The sequence below is a fragment of the Leucopleurus acutus genome, assembly GCF_964270905.1.
Source record: "Leucopleurus acutus genome assembly, contig: HAP1_SCAFFOLD_323, whole genome shotgun sequence".
NCBI classification, from domain to species: domain Eukaryota; kingdom Metazoa; phylum Chordata; class Mammalia; order Artiodactyla; family Delphinidae; genus Leucopleurus; species Leucopleurus acutus.
Window position 1 is genome coordinate 174,448 of NW_028139025.1, and position 22,491 is coordinate 196,938.

A 22,491-nucleotide genomic window follows, 5' to 3' on the forward strand; every position below is an offset into this window, starting at 1 on the left:
GGGTGTAGATTCACTTGCTTATCTGGACTCCAGTCTAACCTCACTTGCAACTACTTCAGTCTTGTGGGGGTGGCTGATAAGCCCTGTCAGAGTTTAATCCTGTCTAAACGTTCAGGTGTTTAGTTCCTGTTGAGTGCTTCTCTACTAGGGACCTATTTTTCTGACTTTTTTTTTTTTCTCTCCTGACGTCCATAATTACAGACAGAGATTGAAAAGTAACCTTGAGAGAGTCCCTCCCTTGATTCCAGGTAAGACTGCAAACATTTCTTTCTTATAGATCTGGGAAGAATGCGGTGTTTAATGCCAACCAAAAAAGACTGCAAAGATCTTTTTACCTTAAACAAACACTTTTCTACACCTGAAATGGCTATTTTGCAAAGTGTGGTGCAAGTATTATACACAATACCGAGTCCATGCTAGGCATTTAATGAATTCTAAAGCAAAAGTAATAGGGAATGCCTGACTTCAATCAGGGATTTCTGCCTACAGAAAATCAGTGCTTCCTGTATTTTTGTATTGCCTGAAATGAGAGTAGCAGTGTTACATTTTACAATAAATGGAAGCTGTAATGAAAGAGTGTGTTTTAAAATTTGATAATTTAAAATGAAATACTTAGCTTTAAAGATATGGTCTGATAATCTGTGGTTCATTCCTTAATAAGCTTTTTGCTACAAAGAGTGCTCAGAAAACTTTTCCCATTCATTCATTCATTCATCCAGTCAGTTTACAAACAGAATTCTAGAGAAAGAGAACAAAAATTAAGAAGGGAGAAAATGATCAAAATAATAATTCAAGAATTTCTTCCAGGACCAAAAGACAAAGATGTTCATATTTAAAGGACCCACCAGCTACCCACAGTGACTGAAAAAGGACCTATGTTAAAGCACACCATTAAAAAGATCAGAACACTAAGAATAAAGAGAAGATTCTAAAAGTTTTCAGATGGAAGGAGCAGGAATAAACGGATGAGAATTAGAATGGCATTGGGTTTCTCAACAATAACACTTTTATGCTAAAACACTACAGTGAAATTTCAAGTTTTGTAAGACAATAACTTCCAACCTAGAATCCTATAGTCAAACTATCCATCAAGAGTAAGAGTAGAATAAAAACATTTTCACATATACAAGGATGAAAACATTTATTTTCCATCCATCCATCCACCTTTTTTTTTTTTTTAAGGGAAAGTTACTAGAGGATGTGCTCCAACGAAACATGAGAGCAAGACAAGAAAGAGAAAGATGTGGGATCCAGAAAAAAGGACCAGGAGAATGTGACGGGAAATTCCAGGGTGAAAGATATGTGGCAGAATTAGAGAGCAGTCGTTTTCACCAGAGAAGGAAGATGGCAGACTCCAAGAAGAAAGACTGGTTAGTGTAATCGAATTTATTTAGCTTACTAATTTTGAGTATTTGGGTAGTTATATTGATAGATGTTTGATAGATCTAATGAAATACTTGATAAAATTCGAGAGAGAACTTAAAAATATACGCAAGTAGAAAAAGGAAACAATTATTAATTCCATGAAAGCTAAAAATTAGACAAGAATGGAAACAGCGTTTCTCCGACTGTTCTGTGGTGAAAATTTTAAGACTTTTTAGAGCTTCTGAAATACTAGTATATTATAAATCTCGAAGGAGAGAACATGCAGCATAGAGCACTATAAAATTTATGTATATTTTTAATTACATTACTTTAAAATTTTTAAAAATTAGTATTCACACGGTTCAAAATTTAAAAGTGTAACAGACAGATAATTCAATAGAAAATTAGGCAAAACACCTAGATACTTCACACAAGGGTATATCTAAATAGCAAATAGTAAATGCATGTGAAAAGGTGCTCGACCTCATCAGTCATTAGAGAACTGCAAGTTAAAACCACAGTGCAATATCACTACACAAATACAAGAATAATTAAAATTTAAAAGACAGAATATAGCAAGTGTGGGTGAGGTTTTGTAACAATTGGAGCTCTTGCACATTGCTGGTGGGAGTGTCAATTGGTACAATCAATGTTGCAAACTGTATGGCAGTACTATTAAAATTGCAGATATGCGGATCCTCAGCAATTCCTTGCCTAGGTATATGGACATGCATATGCATATACTAGAAAGTTCATAGTAGTGCTATTTATAATAGCTTCAAACTGGAAATTACCCAAATATCCATAAATAGTGGAATGGGTAAATGATTTGTGGCCCATTTTTTTACACAGTGGGATACTAAACAGCAATGATATTGAGCAGTGTGCAATATTGATGAATTGCACAAATACAATACTGGATGAAAAAGCTAGACACAGAAGAGTATACATTTTATGAGTCAATTCCTATTAAGTACAAAAACAAGCAAAACTAGCCTATGCTTTTAGAAATCAGGATAATGTCTACTCTTGTAGAGTGGTCATAGTGACTAGAAGGGACAGGATGAGGCCTCTGGGGTGATAGAAATGTTCTGTTTCTTGATCTAGGACCTAGACTCTTGGTGCCAGTTGCATGGGTATGTTCAATTATGAAAATTCTTTGAGGTTACACAATGTGCACTTTTCTGTATATATATATGTTACACTTCAATAAAAGGTTAATAGGTTTAAATACAAAATAAATAATACATGTGGGTGTATATTATGTCTCTTACTTTTATTTAATTAGTATTACAGTATATACCTGTTCACCTTGCTTGTCTTTCACTTAGTAATCTATTTCAGATATCTTTCCATACAAATGCATAAAAAGCTTTCTCAACTTTTTTTTTTTTTAAATGATGGATATGCCATAATTTACCCCTCATTGGTGGACACTTAGCTGGTTTCCACATATTTACTGTTACAAATTATGCTGCAATAAGTAATCATTACATATGTCATTTCATACATGTGTAAGTGTATCCATATATATGCCCTAGAAACTGAACTGCTGGACAAAAGAGTTATGTTCATTTGTAATTTTGGTTTGTATTGTTGAATTGACCTTCACTGAGGTTGTTCCAGTTTTCTTTTTCTGCAGACAAATGAGAGTGCTGTTTTTCCACACACCTTCTTTCATTTCTTTTCGAGATAGATAGTATAATATTGATCTGCTGATTCCTGTATTTCAGTGCTTCTAAACTCATTTAAATGCTAAGATTCTTTTTATTGCAGACCTTCTAAATATCTGGCTTCAATTTTTTTATCACAACCTCAAACTTTAGCTTTCATGATAGTTTCACCATTATACAGCTTAAAAAATATGTATATCTAGTGATATGTACAGTGTTTAATTAATGCCCATAATGAATGGCTGATGACAGGAAACCTAAAGAATACTGATGCTAAACTACATCAACCAAATGAGAAACAAAAAACATGAGAATAATTATGCAAATTAGGCTAAAAAACAAGCCTCACACCTATATGTTGAATTCATCTATTCAAAATTCTATAGAATCATATTAAGTCATATTTTCCATTTACTGAGAATAAAGGTTATTTATATCTGCATGTGCTATTTTAGGGACATGGTAGCTTGAAATGGCATGCTTGAAATCTCTCATAGCCTGTTTTTTTGTTTTGCTTGTTTTTTTAACTTCAATGCCTTTTATTCCTGTAAGTTCTTTTTATTTATTTATTTTTCTAATTTTTTAAAAAATTAATTTTTATTGGAATATAGTTGCTTTACAATGTTGTGTTAATTTCTACTGTACAGCAAAGTGAATCAGCTATATGTATACATATAATGTCCATGGACAGAGGAATGGATAAAAAAGATGTGGTATATATATACAATGGAATATTATTCAGCCATAAAAAGGAATGAAATTGGGTCATTTGTAGAGACGTGGATGGAGCCAGAGACTGTCATAAAGAGTGAAGTAAGTCAGAAAGAGAAAAACAGATATCATATATTAACGTTTATATGTGGAATCTAGAAAAATGGTATAGATGATCTTATTTGCAAAGCAGAAATAGAGACACAGATGTAGAGGACAAACGTATTGACACCAAGGGAGGAAGTGGGGGCGGGTGGGATGAATTGGGAGATTGGGATCGACATATATACACTATTGCTACTATGTATAAAATAGATAACTAATGAGAACCTACTGTATATAGCTCAAGGAACTCTACTCCATGCTCTGTGGTGACCTAAATGGGAAGGAAATCCAAAAAAAGAGGGGATATATCTCATAGTCTTTTAAATTAGAAACGAAGACAGAAAAGTTGAAAAATAAACCACTTAAAAAAGTACAAATGCAAGAATTTAAAACATCTCATATTCTAATTTTTTCTATTCTTTGGTCTGAAAGCATCTGGTAACCATTGGGGGAAAATGGGTGAAGGATATGTGGGACCTCTCTGTATTATTTTTACAACTTCCTGTGAGTCTATTATTATCTCCAAATAAAAAGTTTTAAAAAGTTGTACCTGGGTGTATTAGTTTCCAGGGACTGCCATAACAAAGAACCACAAGAATTATAAAAAGGTATGTAAATGAGAAGTAAGGCTTCCTGATTCTTCAGATCTCCAGTTCACCTTCCCTAAGACAACAAATAAATTTAACAAATATTATGTGCCATAATGCTAGGTGCTGGAAATAGAGGGATAACAAAAGACACATGGTCTCTGTCCTTAAAATGCTTTTAGTGTTCTAAGGGAGAGAGAACCTAAGCATACAATTACAGTACACACTACATGTGTAACACTGGGTAGGCCCCTTAACCTCTTGGTTTTTTGAAGTCCTCAGTTGTAAAAATGTGAGGGTGCTATGAATTTATATTTGGGGCACGACAAGGTCGAGAAGAGTGTGTCTTTTCCTTTATTCTTCCAAAGTGGAATGTCTTCCCTCTCTTCCGCATGGGTCCAAATCTCACTTGTTCTTCAGGCCGACTGCCAAGGAGCCTTCCCTGACTCCCCAGGCCACACAAATCTCTGCCTCTTAGGTTCAGTGCCATACAACCTAGCTGTCTCTTACGTTAATCTTGTCTCTCAAGCCAAACTCAGGATATGGGTCTCTCTTGCCCTCCTGTGGCCCCTGCGGCTGTGCCAGCCCACTGGCACACCCCACGTGGGGTGTCTACTACACTAGGGCATGGGTGGGGAGGCCCAGGGGTGAGGGGCGAGGCAGAGTACCTTTGCCTCTACCCTGTTCTCCTCCACAAAACTGCCCCTCCTCCTCAAGCCTGCCCCTCAAGTCAAAGGTTCCATATATGACCTCACTGGGTAGTGATGCCCTCACAGGCATTCTCAGAGTTTCCATGGCAGCATAACTGTGCAAACGGGCTGCACTCAGAGAAACTTCTCTACCAGTTCTCCACCAGATACCAATCTTTTTGGCTGTCTGTGTGAGAATGTGTGACCGGATAGTGTATGTGTACTCTAACCTGTGCTCTGTTCCCTGGGTGGGCAGTGCAGCAGGTACACCCAGACAGGGCAACTCTACAGGAGGTATGATACACACACAACCTCACCTGGCTGGCACATGTTCCTGTGGGGGTTGCCAACTACGTACAGCTGAGCACCTTCCCAGATGTAAGTAATACCGGTGACCTGGGACGCCTTCGGGGACGCACAGTTCTCACTGCTGAGGACAAGTGAAAGGTCATCCCTGGACAAGTGTGCAGGACGGTTCTGAGCTTTATAAATGTAGCCTTACCCTTTGGGCTACAGGATGCTTCCATTCAGACCCTTTCCTGATTGGCCTCTTAACAAAAGACAAGTGCATTTTTGTTGGCAAATTGTTAATGGAGCGGTTTGAGGAACAGGGCCACTCTTGAACCGCACCTTCAAACCCAGGCACCACTGTACTATCATGGAGACATCTATATCGGTCCCCTCAGACACATCCCTTACTGAGTTGCTGGGTACTAGGGGAGAGGGTGTTGCCATATTGATGGGAAGACCGTAAGAACGAAGGGGGGGTGATGAAGTGCTAATGAGACTGGAGGGCTGAGGAGATGGTGTCCCAGGAGGCTGGGTTGATGTGAGCCTAGACTTGGTATCCAGAGCCCGGTTCTGAGTCTCCTGATCACTCTGCCTCAGTATTTGTCCTTGTTCTAATCGACATAAAAGTATTAGACAGCTAGAGTTCAGTGTGGTTGAAATAGCAGTATAAATGGGGCCAAGAAGGGTTGCCAAGGTGGGCAGGGTTCTTAACAAATTTATATTAGATTATTTTTTTCCAAAACCTGAAAGACATTTCCATGAAAGCCTCAGAAGTGACAGACTGCAAGAAATGTTTTCTCTGTTGTGGAAGGGAGAGATGGAGAGGATCATGATTGCAATTACTTTCGGGTTCTACTGTTTTCCCTGGGAACGGTGAAGAGACTTCCTCATCTGCTGCAGCCCTAGGCTCTAGGGATTGCTTTTGCAGCCAGTGTCCCTTCTCTAGGGACTCATAGAGATGATGGGCCAAGGCTGTGTTTTGGACGTCAAGTAGGTTAAAAGTTCTTCAGCCAGAAACTGGGAGAGACATGAGAGAGGGAAATTCTGGCAGGAGACTGTGCACAGCAGAAGTGACTGATCAGTTCTGATTTTCTTTGCAGCAGCAGTGCCTCCCGTTTCTCGTCCTACACCTGGTCACTACCATGTCCTGTACCGCGGGTGTGGAGAAACGCATTTGGGCTGGCACGGGGAGACATACTGCCTGGTTGGTGGCTACCGGCTCTACGGGGATGTTCCTTTGGCCACGCCAGCTAAGGTAGAAGCAGAGAAGCCAGTCCCCAGACGTGCTCCGAAGAGAAAGCACTCTCTGGAATGGTCGGACGAAGACCTGGGTTGCCCCAGACCCAAAATCCGGCGATTGGAGCTTTCAAGCAGCACAGGAATACAAGGTGCTTTGATTGTCAAGCAGGGTGGCCCAACCTCTGGGCACATCGCCTCTGCAAGAGCCACAGTAAACGCATGTCCCATATTTGCTCTTTCAAGGTCGGCAGCAGGGAGTCCCCTCCTAAAGAAGGTTCTCTCTCATTGCCACACTATCCAAGGTTGCCACAAATGTTCCTTCCTGTGGGCCTCATCAGGCTAAGGGCAGAGTTGTCTCTTTGCTTCTCTGAGTCGCACCATATGGTCTTAGTAACACCTCTTCACCCTGTTGACCATGTTTTTCATGGGGGCTGCTGCTGAGACTTTATCTCATCCTTTCATGGTAGAGAGAGAGAGGATTCTAATGAATTTTACTTCCACGGGAGAGGGGAGTGTTATGATTATGTTGTCATTTTCTATTATGTCCTTTTGTCATGAATTTCTTTTCAATTTCATGTTAAAATGGGCCCACCGTTTCCACTTTGTGAGGTCATTCAGCACCCTCGTTTTGCACCTTTAACATCTCTCTCAGTATCACTTGGAAATGTTTGAAATGGCATGAGCTTGTCCTCACATTCCTATCAGCTGTAAATCCGGAGCCCCAACATGAACCTAACCATTGAACAGAACACCTCTCCACTACCTGTGTAACACTGGGTAGGCCCCTTAACCTCTTGGTCTTTTTAAGTCCATAGTTGTAAAAATGTGACGGTGCTATGAATTTATATTTGGGGCAGGACAAGGTAGAGAAGAGTGTGTCTTTGCTTTTATTCTTCCAAACTGGAATGTCTTCCCTCTCTTCCCCTTGGAAGATGCTCCTTTGGCCACGCCAGCCAAGGTGGAAGCAGAGAAGCCAGTCCCCAGACGTGCTCCGAAGAGAAAGCACTCTCCGGAAATGCCGGACGAAGACCTGGGTTGCTCCAGACCCAAAATCCGGCAATTGTAGCATGGTGCCAGGAGGCGGACCCCACAGAATCTTGCAGGTGAGCCATCCTGAAGAGAAGGCAATGGTTTAAATGCCTAAGGCAGGGAATGCCTCTTCCTGCACTGACACCCCCCCCCCGCCCCCCGCCCACTGCCCACTGCCACAGATTAGAACCTGCATCTTTTTGTCTGAGCCTTCCCCAGCCAGGAGCCTCCTTCTATACTAAATGGCCATAAGCCAGGAGCCTCAGAAACTGAGGTTTGTAATGAGAGTCTGCCCTGAACATCCCGGGGCTGAAGCTGGCCTGGAAGAAACCCTGACGTTCCTCTGCTTAATCCTCAGGGGCCCCTTTGTGAGGTAAAGAAAGAAAAGTCTAGAAAAAACGGATACCTGGGAGGGGAAGATGGCAGAAGAGTAAGACACGGAGATCACCTTCCTCCCCACAGATACACCAGAAATACATCTACACGTGGAACAACTCCTACAGAACACCTACTGAATGCTGGCAGAAGACCTCAGACCTCCCAAAAGGCAAGAAACTCCCCCACATACCTGGGTAGGGCAAAAGAAAAAAAGAAAAAACAGAGACAAAAGAATAGGGACGGGACCTGCACCAGTGGGAGGGAGCTGTGAAGGAGGAGAGGTTTCCACACACTAGGAAGCCCCTTCGCGGGAGGAGAGTGCGCGTGGCGGAGGGGGGAAGCTTTGGAGCCGTGGAGGAGAGCACAGCCACAGGGGTGCGGAGGGCAAAGCGGAGAGATTCCCGCACAGAGGATAGGTGCCAACTGGCACTCACCAGCCCGAGAGGTTTGTCTACTCAGCTGCGGGGGTGGGCGGGGCTGCAAGCTGAGGATCGGGCTTTAGTCAGAGCGCAGGGAGAGGACTGGGGTTGGTGGAGTGAACATAGCCTGAAGGGGTTAGTGCACCACGGCTAGCCGGGAGGGAGTCCGGGAAAAGATCTGGAGCTGCCGAAGAGGCAAGAGACTTTTTCTTCCCTCTTTGTTTCCTGCTGCGCGAGGAGAGGGGATTGAGAGCGCTGCTTAAAGGAGCTCCAGAGACGGGCGCGAGTCGTGGCTAAAAGCGCGGACCCCAGAGACGGGCAATGAGACGCTAAGGCTGCTGCTGCCGCCGCCACCAAGAAGCCTGTGTGCGAGCACAGGTCACTATCCACACCCCGCCTCCGGGGAGCCTGTGCAGCCCGCCAGTGCCAGGTTCCCGGGATCCAGGGACAACTTCTCCGGGAGAACGCACGGTGAGCCTCAGGCTGGTGCAAAGTCACGCCAGCCTCTGGCGCCGCAGGCTCGCCCCGCACTCCGTGCCCCTCCCTCCCCCCGGCCTGAGTGAGCCAGAGCCCCCGAATCAGCGGCTCCTTTAACCCCGTCTTGTCTGAGTGAAAAACAGACGCCCTCCAGCGACCTACACGCAGAGGCGGGGCCAAATCCAAAGCTGAGCCCCTGGGAGCTGTGAGAACAAAGAAGAAAAATGGCTATCTCTCCCAGCAGCCTCAGAAGCAGCGGATTAAAGCTCCACAATCAACTTGATGTACCCTGCATCTGTGGAATACATGAATAGACAGCGAATCATCCCAAATTGAGGAGGTGGACTTTGAGAGCAAGATTTATCATTTTTTCCCCTTTATCTCTTTTTCTGAGTGTGGATGTGTATGCTTCTCTGTGAGATTTTGCCTGTATAGCTTTGCTTCCACCATTTGTCCTAGGGTTCTGTCTTTTTTTTTAAATTTTTTTCTTAATAATTATTTTTATTTTAATAACTTTATTTTATACTACTTTATCTTCTTTCTTTCTTTCTTTCTTTATTTCTTTCTTTCTTTCCTTCCTTCCTTCCTTCCTTCTTTCCTTCCCTCATTTAGACAAAGAATCATCCCAAATTGAGGAGGTGGACTTTGAGAGCAAGATTTATGATTTTTTCCCCTATTCCTCTTTTTGTGAGTTTGTAAGTGTATGCTTCTGTATGAGATTTTGTCTGTATAGCTCTGCTTCCGCCATTTATCCAAAGGTTCTATCCGTTCGTTTTTTTTTCTTAATAAGTAGTTTTTAATTTAATAACTTTATTATATTTTACTTTATTTTATTTTACTTTATCTTCTTTCTTTCTTTCCTTCTTCCTTCCCTCCTCCCTTCCTTCCCTCCTCTCTTCCTTCCTTCCTTCCTCCCACCATCCCTCCCTCCCTCCATTCTTTTTTCTTTTTTTTCTTTCTTTCTTTCTTTCCTTCTTTCCTTCTTCTTTCTTTCTTCCTTCCTTAAATTAAATTCAATATAGATATTTAAATTTAAGGTAAAATTAAATTATAATTTGAAATTATATGTGGAGTTTTATTCCCTAAAGAATATTTTGGAAATTTCTACTCCTATTTTAACTTATATTTTCAGAGAAGGTATTTGGTCCAAATGAAGAATATCTTCAATTATTGTTCTTCTATTGCAAGCAAAAAAGGATTTATACTTCTTTTCATGAAATACCTTCTGTTTGACAACAGAAGGATAAATATTTTATATTTTTAGAAACAACAGTCAGGCTACTGATATTCTTAATGAGTTTTAATAAATCTGAATGCTTCTTATCATCTACTCTTTAGCTGGTACCTGAGGAGTTGTATACCTCCAGGAAGATATGTGCTCCAGACCCGTAAATATGCAGTTCACAGAGCCCACCACCAGAGGACAATAATGAAGTAAAATCTTGAAACCATGTAGTGAAAATAGTGGGAGTTTAAATAAAAGCAACATTTCACAGTATGCTTTTCTGACCAATGTTATATCTAATACCCTAATGGATTATATGTACATGGATTCTGAAAAGTCAGCAGCACACTTCACTGGTCAATTTCTATGATAAGGGGAACGGAATTTGAGTGTAGAAAAACAGTATACTTACATCTTAAAATTCCACCCCTACAGAATCTACTCACTATTGAAAACTGGTAAGAATAATAGCTTTCTGTGTCTCAGTGACCAGTTAACATTTTCAAGAGTAGAATTTATCTTCCTATGATGCTCAAATACACAGGAAAAATGCATATCTAGGACAATGGATAAACTCTATATGACATGAGAAAATAGTTATTCAAATGGAAAAAGTATAAGATCTACAAGGCACAGTTTTATATGCATTAGTGTGGATATATACATAAAGAAGCTCTAAGAAACATAAAGATCACTTCCAGGAAGTAATTTTAGGTAGAAGAGAATTAACATGGATGAGGAAGAAAAGAGAGTTGGTTTTAAAATAGTTTCATTGACTTGTTTTTTTTGTTTATTTATTTGTTTTATTTATTTGGTCTTTGGAATATAAGAAAACAGTGGCTTTCAGATCAGTATCCCAGTGGAACAGAGGGACCGAGGTCTATCCTGGAGCCCAGCCATTGTTTGACACTCTTGTAATAATACTGGTGAAATACAACCAAACCATTTGAACTATAAGCATCCTCTCTGACAATAAACTTAAGACACCAACATTATATATTAAAGAAAGTAAAGAGAGAATACTGTTTTCTTTAGAGAAAATACAGATCCTGGACCAAATCAATAATGTCAGCAAACCTCATGGGTATAAAATATTCTGCTGTCTATCATTTAGAACATGCCTCTAGAGGAGGGAAACTGGGTGATAATTTCCCCAGATTTTATATTTAATTCAAATATTTTAGATAAGAGGCATCTCTAGTAAAACATTGTATTATTGATTCTTTCCAATATGATAGCTCAGAGGAGTTCCTCTTTCCTTCTCAAATACATATGGGGAAATGGAGGTGGGTGTGGGTTATAGGAAGTATCTAAATAGAGCATAATAATCAACAGTTTGTTTTTTAAAAATAGAAATTTCTATTCAAATTGTTTCCAGAGACAGAAACACACAGAGACAATTCCATGTGACAACAGTGAAAGAGACCAGAGTGATGCAGCTGCAAATCAAAAAACTGCCAACACCAGTGACTGATGGCCACCACCAGAATCTGGTTAAGACAAAGAAGGATCCTCCCCTTGAGGCGTCAGAAAGAACATGGCCCTCTCAACACTTTGAGTTTGAACTTCTGGCCTCTAGAGCTGTGATAAAATAAATTTCTGTTCTTTTAAGCTAACAAGTTTGTGGTATCTTGTTATGGTAGCCCTAGAGATGACAGTATTTGATTCCTGAGCTGGCAACTGTATTTTGACTATGTAATGACTATTCCAAGATAATCAACAGACACAAAGATAAAGGCAAAACTGAGACTAAGCCCAGTTCTTTTTATTCCCAGAATAATAAATGATTTTTTAATTAATTTAGATCTCTTTGTCTAACCCCTCTGCTTTTCAGAAGAGTATGTGGGACCAATCAAATATTAATATGTTATACTTTCACTTTAATTCATCTCAAATTATTTCTAATTCCCCTTATGAGTTCTTACTTGACCCATGAATTATTTAGGAATACATTCTTTAATTTCCATTTGTGATTTTCAACAAATTTCTTTCTGTTAACGGTTGCTTATTGCATTCTGTTGTCATCTGAGAGCACTCTCTGTATTGTTTATGTCCTTTAAAATGTACTGAAATTTGTTTTATGGCCTAGCATATAGTATATCCATGTGCATTTGAAAAGAATGTATATTCTGATGCTGTTGGGTGGAATGTTTTATAGATGGCTGTTACGTCTACTTGATTGATAATGCTGTTCAAGGTTTTTATTTTCTTGTTGATTTTCTGTCTGTTCTGCTATTGAAAGAAGGGTATTAAAGTATCCAACTATTATTGTAGAACTGTCTGTTTCACTTTTCTGTTGTGTCGATTTTGCTTCATTGTATGTTGGAGTCCTGTTGTTAGGTGCATATAAGTTTATAATTATTATGCATTCTAGATGGAATAATCACTTTATCATTTTAAAATGTCTTTGTCTCTAGTAAAAATTTTCGTCTTAAAATATAATTTTTTTCTGATATTTTCTTAGCCACTCCAGTTTTGTTGTTGTTGTTTTGTTTTGTTTTTACTGTTATGGTATATCTATTCCAACCCTTTTACCCTTCAGCTATATATTTTCTTTTTTTTCTTTTTGTAACATCTTTATTGGGGTATAATTGCTTTACAAAGGTGTGTTAGTTTCCGCTTTATAACAAAGTGAATCAGTTACACACATACATATGTTCCCATATCTCTTCCCGCTTGCGTCTCCCTCCCTCCCACCCTCCCTATCCCACCACTCCAGGCGGTCACAAAGCACCGAGCTGATATCCCCTGTGCTATGTGGCTGCTTCCCACTAGTTATCTACCTTATGTTTGTTAGTCTATATATGTCTATGCCTCTCTCCTGCTTTGTCACAGATCACCCTTCCCCCTCCCCATATCCTCAAGTCCGTTCTCCAGTAGATCTATATCTTTATTCCTGTCTTACCCCTAGGTTCTTCATGACATTTTTTTTCTTAAATTCCATATATATGTGTTAGCATATGGTATTTGTCTTTCTCTTTCTGACTTACTTCACTCTGTATGACAGGCTCTAGGTCTATCCACCTCATAACAAATAGCTCAATTTCGTTTCTTTTTATGGCTGAGAAATATTCCATTGTATATATGTGCCACATCTTCTTCATCCATTCTTTCGATGATGGGCACTTAGGTTGTTTCCATCTTCGGCCTATTGTAAATAGGCCTGCAATGAATATTTTGGTACATGACTCTTTTTGAATTTTGGTTTTCTCAGGGTATATGCCCAGTAGTGGGATTGCTGGGTCATATGGTAGTTCTATTTGTAGTTTTTTAAGGAACCTCCATACTGTTCTCCGTAGTGGCTGAACCAATTCACATTCCTACCAGCAGTGCAAGAGTGTTCCCTTTTCTCCACACCCTCTCCAGCATTTACTGTTTCTAGATTTTTGATGATGGCCATTCTGACTGGTGTGAGATGATATCTCATTGTAGTTTTGATTTGCATTTCTCTAATGATTAATGATGTTGAGCATTCTTTCATGTGTTTGTTGGCAGTCTGTATATTTTCTTTGGAGAAATGTCTATTTAGATCTTCTGCCCATTTTTGGATTGGCTTGTTTTCTTTTTTTGTTATTCAGCTGCATGTGCTGCTTGTAAATTTTGGAAATTAATCCTTTGTCAGTTGCTTCATTTGCAAATATTTTCTCCCATTCTGAGGGTTGTCTTATGGTCTTGTTTATAGTTTCCTTTGCTGTGCAAAAGCTTTGAAGTTTCATTAGGTCCCATTTGGTTTTTTTTGTTTTTATTTCCATTTCTCTAGGAGGTGGGTCAAAAAGGATCTTGCTGTGATTTATGTCATAGAGTGTTCTGCCTATGTTTTCCTCTAAGAGTTTCATAGTTTCTGGGCTTACATGTAGGTCTTTAATCCCTTTTGAGCTTATTTTTGTGTATGGTGTTAGGGAGTGACCTAATCACATACTTCTACATGTACCTGTCCAGTTTTCCCAGCACCACTTACTAAAGAGGCTGTCCTTTCTCCACTGTACATTCCTGCCTCCTTTATCAAAGATAATGTGACCATATGTGCGTGTGTTTATCTCTGGACTTTCTATCCTGTTCCATTGATCTATCTTTCTGTTTTTTTGCCAGTACCATACTGTCTTGATTACTGTAGCTGTGTTGTATAGTCTGAAGTCAGGGAGCCTGATTCCTCCAGCTCCGTGTTTCGTTCTCAAGATTGCTTTGGGTATTCGGGGTCTTTTGTGTTTCCATACAAATTGTGAAATTTTTTGTTCTCGTTCTGTGAAAAATGCCAGTGGTAGTTTGATAGGGATTGCATTGAATTGTAGATTGCTTTGGGTAGTAGAGTCATTTTCACAATGTTGATTCTTCCAATCCATGAACATGGTATATTTCTCCATCTATTTGTATCATCTTTAATTTCTTTCCTCAGTGTCTTATAATTTTCTCCATACAGGTATTATGTCTCCTTAGGTAGGTTTATTCCTAGATATTTTATTCTTTTTGTTGTAATGGTCAATGGGAGTGTTTTCTTGATTTCACTTTCAGATGTTTCTTCATTAGTGTATAGGAATGCCAGAGATTTCTGTGCATTAATTTTGTATCCTGCAACTTTACCAAATTCATTGATTAGTTCTAGTAGTTTTCCGGTAGCATCTTTAGGATTCTCTATGTACAGTATCATGTCATCTACAAACAGTGACAGCTTTATTTCTTCTTTTCCGATTTGGATTCCTTTTATTTCCTTTTCTTCTCTGATTGCTGTGGCTAAAACTTCCAAAACTATATTGAATAAGAGTGGTGACAGTGCGCAACCTTGTCTTGTTTCTGATCTTAGTGGAAATGGTTTCAGTTTTTCACCATTGAGGATGATGTTGGCTGTGGGTTTGTCATGTATGGCCTTTATTATGTTGAGGAAAGTTCCCTCTATGCCTACTTTCTGCAGAGTTTTTATTATAAATGGGTGTTGAATTTTGTCAAAAGCTTTCTCTGCATGTATTGAAATGATCATATGGTTTATCTCCTTCAATTTGTTATTATGGTTTATCACATTGATAGATTTGTGTATATTGAAGAATCCTTGCATTCCTGGAATAAACCCCACTTGATCATGGTGTATGATCCTTTTAATGTGCTGTTGCATTCTTTTTGCTAGTATTTTGTTGAGGATTTTTGCATCTATGATCATCAGTGATATTGGCCTGTAGTTTTCTTTCGTTGTGACATCCTTGTCTGGTATTGGAATCAAGGTGATGGTGGCCTCGTAGAATGAATTTGGGAGTGTTCCTCCCTCTGCTATATTTTGGAAGAGTTTGAGAAGGATAGGTGTTAGCTCTTCTCTAAATGTTTGATAGAATTCGCCTGTGAAGCCGTGTGGTCCTGGGCTTTTGTTTGTTGGAAGGTTTTTTTTTTTTTGTTTTGTTTTTTTGTGGTACGCGGGCCTCTCACTGTTGTGGCCTCTCCCGTTGCAGAGAACAGGCTCTGGACATGCAGGCTCAGCGGCCATGGCTCATGGGCACAGCCGCTCCGCACCATGTGGGATCCTCCCGTATCGGGGCACGAACCCGTGTCCCGTGCATCGGCAGGTGGACTCTCAACCACTGCGCCACCTTGGAAGCCCCGTTGGAAGATTTTTAATCACAGTTTCAATATCAGTGCTTGTGATTGGTCTGTTCATATTTTCTATTTCTTCCTGATTCAGTCTTGGCAGGTTGTGCATTCCTAAGAATTTGTCCATTTCTTCCAGATTGTCCATTTTATTGGCATACACTTACTTGTAGTAATCTCTCATGATCTTTTTTATTTCTGCTGTGTCAGTTGTTACTTCTCCTTTTTCATTTCTAATTGTATTGATTTGAGTCTTCTCCCTTTTTTTCTTGATGAGTCTGGTTAATGGTTTATCAATTTTGTTTATCTTCTCAAAGAACCCGCTTTTAGTTTTATTGATCTTTGCTATAGTTTCCTTCATTTATTTTTCATTTATTTCTGATCTGATTTTTATTATTTCTTTCCTTCTGCTAACTTTTTTAGTTTTTTGTTCTTCTTTCTCTAATTGCTTTAGGTGCAAGATTAGGTTGTTTATTCGAGACGTTTCCTGTTTCTTAAGGTGGGCTTGTATTGCTATAAACTTCCCTCTTAGAAGTGCTTTTGCTGCATCCCATAGGTTTTGGGACATCGTGTCTGCATTGGCAGTTTTCTGTAGGTATTTTTTGATTTCCTCTTTGATTTCTTCAGTGACCACTTCGTAATTAAGTCGTGTATTGTTTAGCCTCCATGTTTGTGTCTTTTACAGATATTTTCCTGTAATTGATATCTAGTCTTATGGCGTTGTGGTCGGAAAAGATACTTGATACAATTTCAATTTCCTTAAATTTACCAAGGCTTGATTTGTGACCCAAGATATGATCTATCTTGGAGAATGTTCCATGAGTACTTGAGAAAAATGTGTATTCTGTTGGTTTTGGATTGAATGTCCTATAAATATCAATTAAGTCCATCTTGTTTAATGTATCATTTAAAGCTTGTGTTTCCTTATTTATTTTCATTTTGGATAATCTGTCCATTGGTGAAAGTGGGGTGTTAAAGTCCCCTACTCTGAATGTGTTACTGTCGATTTCCCCTTTTATGGCTGTTAGTATTTGCCTTATGTATTGAGGTGCTCCTATGTTGGATGCATAAATATTTACAATTGTTATATCTTCTTCTTGGATCGATCTTGATCATTATGTAGTGTCCTTCTTTTTCTCTTCTAATAGTCTTTATTTTAAAGTCTATTTTGTCTGATATGAGAATGGCTACTCCAGCTTTCTTTTGGTTTCCATTTGCATGGAATATCTTTTTCCATCCCCTTACTTTCAGTCTGTATGTGTCTCTAGGTCTGAAGTTGGTATATTGTAGACAGCATATATATGGGTCTTGTTTTTGTATCCATTCAGCCAATCTGTGTCGTTTGGTGGGAGCATTTAGTCCATTTTAATTTAAGGCAATTATCGATATGTATGTTCCTATTCCCATTTTCTAAATTGTTTTGGGTTCGTTATTATAGGTCTTTTCCTTCTCCTCTGCTTCTTGCCTAGAGAAGTTCCTTTAGCATTTGTTGTAAAGTTGGTTTGGTGGTGCTGAACTCTCTCAGCTTTTGCTTGTCTGTAAAGGTTTTAATTTCTCCATCAAATCTGAATGAGATCCTTGCTGTGTAGAGTAATCTTGGTTGCAGGTTTTTCTCCTTCATCACTTTCATTATGTCCTGCGACTCCCTTCTGTCTTGTAGAGTTTCTGCTGAGAGATCAGCTTTTAACCTTATGGGGATTCCCTTGTGTGTTATTTGTTGTTTTTCCCTTGCTGCTTTTAATATGTTTTCTTTGAATTTAATTTTTGACAGTTTGATTAATATGTGTCCTGCCGTACTTCTCCTTGGATTTATCCTGTATGGGACCCTCTGATTATGGGACTTGATTAACTATTTCCTTTCCTATATTAGGGAAGTTTTCAACTATAATCTCTTCAAATATTTTCTCAGTCCCATTCTTTTTCTCTTCTTCTTCTGGAACCCCTATAATTTGAGTGTTGGTGCGTTTAATATTGTCCCAGGGGTGTCTGAGACTGTCCTCAGTTCTTTTCATTCTTTTCTCTTTATTCTGCTCTGCAGTAGTTATTTCCACTATTTTATCTTCCAGGTCACTTATCCGTTCTTCTGCCTCAGTTATTCTGCTATTGATCCCGTCTAGAGTACTTTTAATTTCATTTATTGTGTTGTTCATCGTTGCTTGTTTCATCTTTAGTTCTTCTAGGTCCTTGTTAACTGATTCTTGCATTTTGTCCATTCTATTTCCAAGGTTTTGGATCATCTTTACTATCATTATTCTGAATACATTTTCAGGTAGACTGCCTACTTCCTCTTCATTTGTTAGCTCTGGTGGGTTTTTGTCTTGCTCCTTCATCTGCTGTGTGTTTTTCTGTCTTCTCATTCTGCTTATCTTATTGTCTTTCGGGTCTTCTTTTTGCAGGCTGCATGTTCTTAGTTCCCGTTGTTTTTGGTGTCTGTCCCCAGTGGCTAAAGTAGTTTCAGTGGGTTGTGTAGGTTTCCTAGTGGAGGAGACTAGTGCCTGTGTTCTGGTGGATGAGGCTGGATCTTGTCTTTCTGGTGGGCAGGTCCACATCTGGTGGTGTGTTTTGGCGTGTCTGTGGACTCATTATTATTTGATGCAGCCTCTCTGCTAATGGGTGGGGTTGTGTTCCTGTCTTGCTAGTTGTTTGGCATAGAATGTCCAGCACTATAGCTTGGTAGTCATTGAGTGAAGCTGGGTGCTGGTGTTCAGATGGAGATCTCTGGGAGATTTTTGCCATGTGATATTATGTGGAGCTGGGAGGTCTCTTGTGGACCAGTGTCCTGAAGTTGGCTCTCCCACCTCAGAGGCACAGCACTGACTCCTGGCTGCAGCTCCAAGAGCCTTTCATCCACACAGCGCACAAGAAAAGGGAGAAAAATTAGAAAGAAAGAATTAGTAGCAGTACAAAGAAAGGAGGGAGGGAGGGAGGGAGGAAGGAAGGAAGGAAGAAAAAAGAAAGGAAGAAGATAAGGTAAAATGAAATAAAATAACATAAAATATAATAAAGTTATTAAAATAAAAAAAAATTATTAAGAGAGAAAAAAAACGGACGGATAGAACCCTAGGAGAAATGGTGGAAGCAAAGCTATACAGACAAAATCTCACACGGAAGCATACACATACAAACTCACAAAAAGAGGAAAAGTGGAAAAAATCATAAATCATGCTCTCAAAGTCCACCTCCTGAATTTGGGATGATTGGTTGTCTAAAGGAGGGAAGGAAGGAAACAAAGAATGAAGATAAAGTAAAGTAAAATAAAGTTATTAAAATAAAAAGTTATTATTAAGAATAAAATTTTTTAAAAAAGCAGACTTATAGAACCCTAGGACAAATGGTGGAAGCAAAGCTATACAGGCAAAATCTCACAGAGAAGCATACACATCCACACTCAGAAAAAGAGGTAAAGGAGAAAAAATGATAAATCTTGCTCTCAAAGTCCACCTCCTCAATTTGGGATGATTCGTTGTCTATTCATATATTCCACAGATGCAGGGTACATCAAGTTGATTGTGGAGCTTTAATCCGCTGCTTCTGAGGCTGCTGGGAGAGATATCCCTTTCTCTTCTTTGTTCTCACAGCTCCCAGGGGCTCAGCTTTGGATTTGGCCCCGCCTCTGCGTGTAGGTCGCTGGAGGGCGTCTGTTTTTCATTCAGACAAGACGGGGTTAAAGAAGCCGCTGATTCGGGGGCTCTGGCTCTCTCAGGCCGGGGGGAGGGAGGGGCACGGAGTGCGGGGCGAGCCTGCGGCGCCAGAGGCTGGCGTGACTTTGCACCAGCCTGAGGCTCACCATGCGTTCTCCCGGGGAAGTTGTCCCTGGATCACGGGAACCTGGCACTGGCGGGCTGCACAGGCTCCCCGGAGGCGGGGTGTGGATAGTGACCTGTGCTCGCACACAGGCTTCTTGGTGGCGGCAGCAGCAGCCTTAGCGTCTCATGCCCGTCTCTGGGGTCCGCGCTTTTAGCCACGACTCGTGCCCGTCTCTGGAGCTCCTTTAAGCAGCGCTCTCAATCCCCTCTCCTCGCGCAGCAGGAAACAAAGAGGGAAGAAAAAGTCTCTTGCCTCTTCGGGAGCTCCAGATCTTTTCCCGGACTCCCTCCTGGCTAGCCGTGGTGCACTAACCCCTTCAGGCTATGTTCACGCCACCAACCCCAGTCCTCTCCCTGCGCTCCGACTAAAGCCCGATCCTCAGCTTGCAGCCCCGCTCGCCCCCGCAGCTGAGCAGACAAACCTCTCGGGCTGGTGAGTGCCAGTTGGCACCTATCCTCAGGGGCTTAGTTGCTCCACGGCATGTGGGATCTTCCCGGACCAGGGCTCGAACCCGTGTTCCCTGCACTGGCAGGAAGATTCTTAACCACTGCACCCCCAGGGAAGTCCCTAAAGCAATGATTTTTTTAACTCTATGGCTTTAAATAATCCTTGGCTCTGAAATTCCCTGTACCCCTCCGCTACGTAACCACAGGCCCCTCTGCCCTAAATCCTTTTCTTACACTTTGTAGCTTTTTAAGCAACGCCCCTCTTTAGGAAGACATAATCCCTTCTCTGTAGAAAACATGAAAGACCTGAACAAATCAAGATTTCTCCATGGAGAATTCAGCTAGTCCTGTGCTTAGCTCCGAACAAGGAAATCCATGTCTACACCAAGCACGCCATTACACGGACTAATGCCTGACTTGAATAACAAGCAAATTTTTATGCTTTTAATTGTACCCCGCTCGGTCACAAAGCACGTGTGAGAGAGGAATGTGCCCAGCTTCTCCAGGAGAAACAGGTCAGGCCTCTAATCCTCCTTTTCTGTCACCTTCCCCTCCCCCTTTCCAATCCTTTCTCTTCTCAGCAGAGCAGAGGGAAAAAAAAGAGACAGCTAAATTATGTTTAAAATGGAAGAGTCTAAAAGAAGAAAAACGGCGGTCAGTACTGACTTGGGAGAGGATGCATTATCTATCCACAGCCTCTGCAGTGTGGGCCATTTGAGGACAATCAGTGTTCCAACCGGCTTGCTGGAGGGCGATATCTGCGAGCCTAAACCAGGCTTTCTCAGCCTCAGCACGACTGCTGGGTGGGGTTGGATGCTTCTTTGCTGTGGGCCTGTCCTGTGATGGAAGGACTTTTAGCCTCGCGTAAGCTGTGACCATCCAAAGTGTCCCAAGACACTTTCAAATGTCTCCTGGGTGCAAAATTGCCCCTGGTGGAGAACCACGGCGCCAAGCCCTTCCATATTGGGATGTACTTGCTCTCTCTCCCATTCTCTCCCCCCACCATACACAAAACCCAAGAAAATCATGGTTCCTGTGTTAAAACTGGGGAGATCAACGTGCTCTTCATGTAGGTAGAATGCGCGGAAAGGAAAAAGACACTGACTTGTGTGTAGTCAGGGGACAGAGTGGGAACCCGCTCAACGCCAAGACTGAAAAGAGTCTTAGGATATGGGTGTGTTTCTGGCTCCCTCTGGGAAGTGGCAATGCCCCTGGTTGAACAAGCCAACTTTCGAACGCCTCTACCCTGTGCACTTTGGAATCGGGCTTGCTGTGGGCGAGATGAGGAGTGATGGCGAGGCTGCAGAGATGAAGGCGTCTATGAAGGTGCTGACTGTCTCCTCCCACACTACCTGGGACAGGGGAGAACGACCCAGCTTCGGAGAGATACCCATCGCTCAGACAATGAGGATCCTGTCTTGGACCTAAACATCGGGATGAAAGAGGGCTACTGACAAGACAGACGTTGTGCAAGCATGGGGTTGCACTTTCATTACAGACATTGAGGCAAACATTTCACTCCTGGTGATATAAGACCTCCCCTATTTTTAGGAACTTACAAGAAGCATTATTGCTTGTTCTTACCGGCCAGAAGGAAAGGCGGGAGAACGAGCACACTGCAGTGAGCCCCCATATCCACTAGATGGCGGTGTACATCTTCCTCAGAAGCCAGGCGGGCAGCGCTCTGGGCAGCTCGTTGGCCTAAGCAAGACAAGGGCCACTTTTCTTTCCGGAGACAGGCTTCTCTTCTCATTGTCGGCACAAACAGCCCCAAACAATTGCACTGACCACACAGCTCTAAGCCACGTTCCAGGGCACTGCCGTCTGTTCAGGAGTGAATGCTGGGAAAATGAACCACGCTGCTAATTTGCTTGATTGGGGGGAAAATAAGATCTCAAGTGACAGTGGGTGTAATTTATTTTTCCAACAAGAATAGGGGCAAAGCCATTTCATCCACCCCCCCACAACTGCTACCATAAATGAAAGCAATCACCTAATTAGTCCTGAATTACTAACTGGCAGGGTAAAGATCTGCTGGAAGTCAAGCTGAAGTGGGGAGTCTGGAGAAAGGGATGTGATTTCTGCAGGGGAGGAGGGGAGGGGTAGGGCAGGGTGGGAGGGGCGGGAGGGGAGGGCAAGGCCTGAAGCCCATTGTGAGGTCCTGCGCCCCTGTGGTCTGGGGGCCGTGCTGGCCCTGACCCTGGGAGAAAAAGAGGCTCAGTGATGTCTTCAGGCCGTTCATTTTGTGCAGGAGAATGACTTTATAAAGTGAAGGAAAAAGAACCTGTTGGAGAAAACCTATCCGAGAGTTTCTCTGAAAATGCTACAGATGGAGATGAACTGGCTTGGGAAGGAGAGCACAGCCCTGTGGCGCCTGGCCACCCCGCTGCTGGTGGACCCCCCCCCCCCCCCCCCCAGGAAGGTTCTGTCACGGAAACGACAGGCAGATCTGAAACCAAGTTGGGCTTTACGTCATTAAGAA

At 41.4% G+C, this 22,491-nt stretch overlaps 1 long non-coding RNA gene across 1 annotated transcript; it reads left to right on the forward strand.

Moving 5' to 3' along the window:
• Positions 1 to 200: 200 nt before the first annotated feature.
• On the forward strand, positions 201 to 7,701 carry LOC309978946. Its single transcript, XR_014327167.1, has 4 exons — positions 201 to 248; positions 1,183 to 1,370; positions 6,522 to 6,809; positions 7,593 to 7,701. It is a non-coding gene; the product is annotated as an uncharacterized lncRNA (long non-coding RNA).
• Positions 7,702 to 22,491: the final 14,790 nt, after the last annotated feature.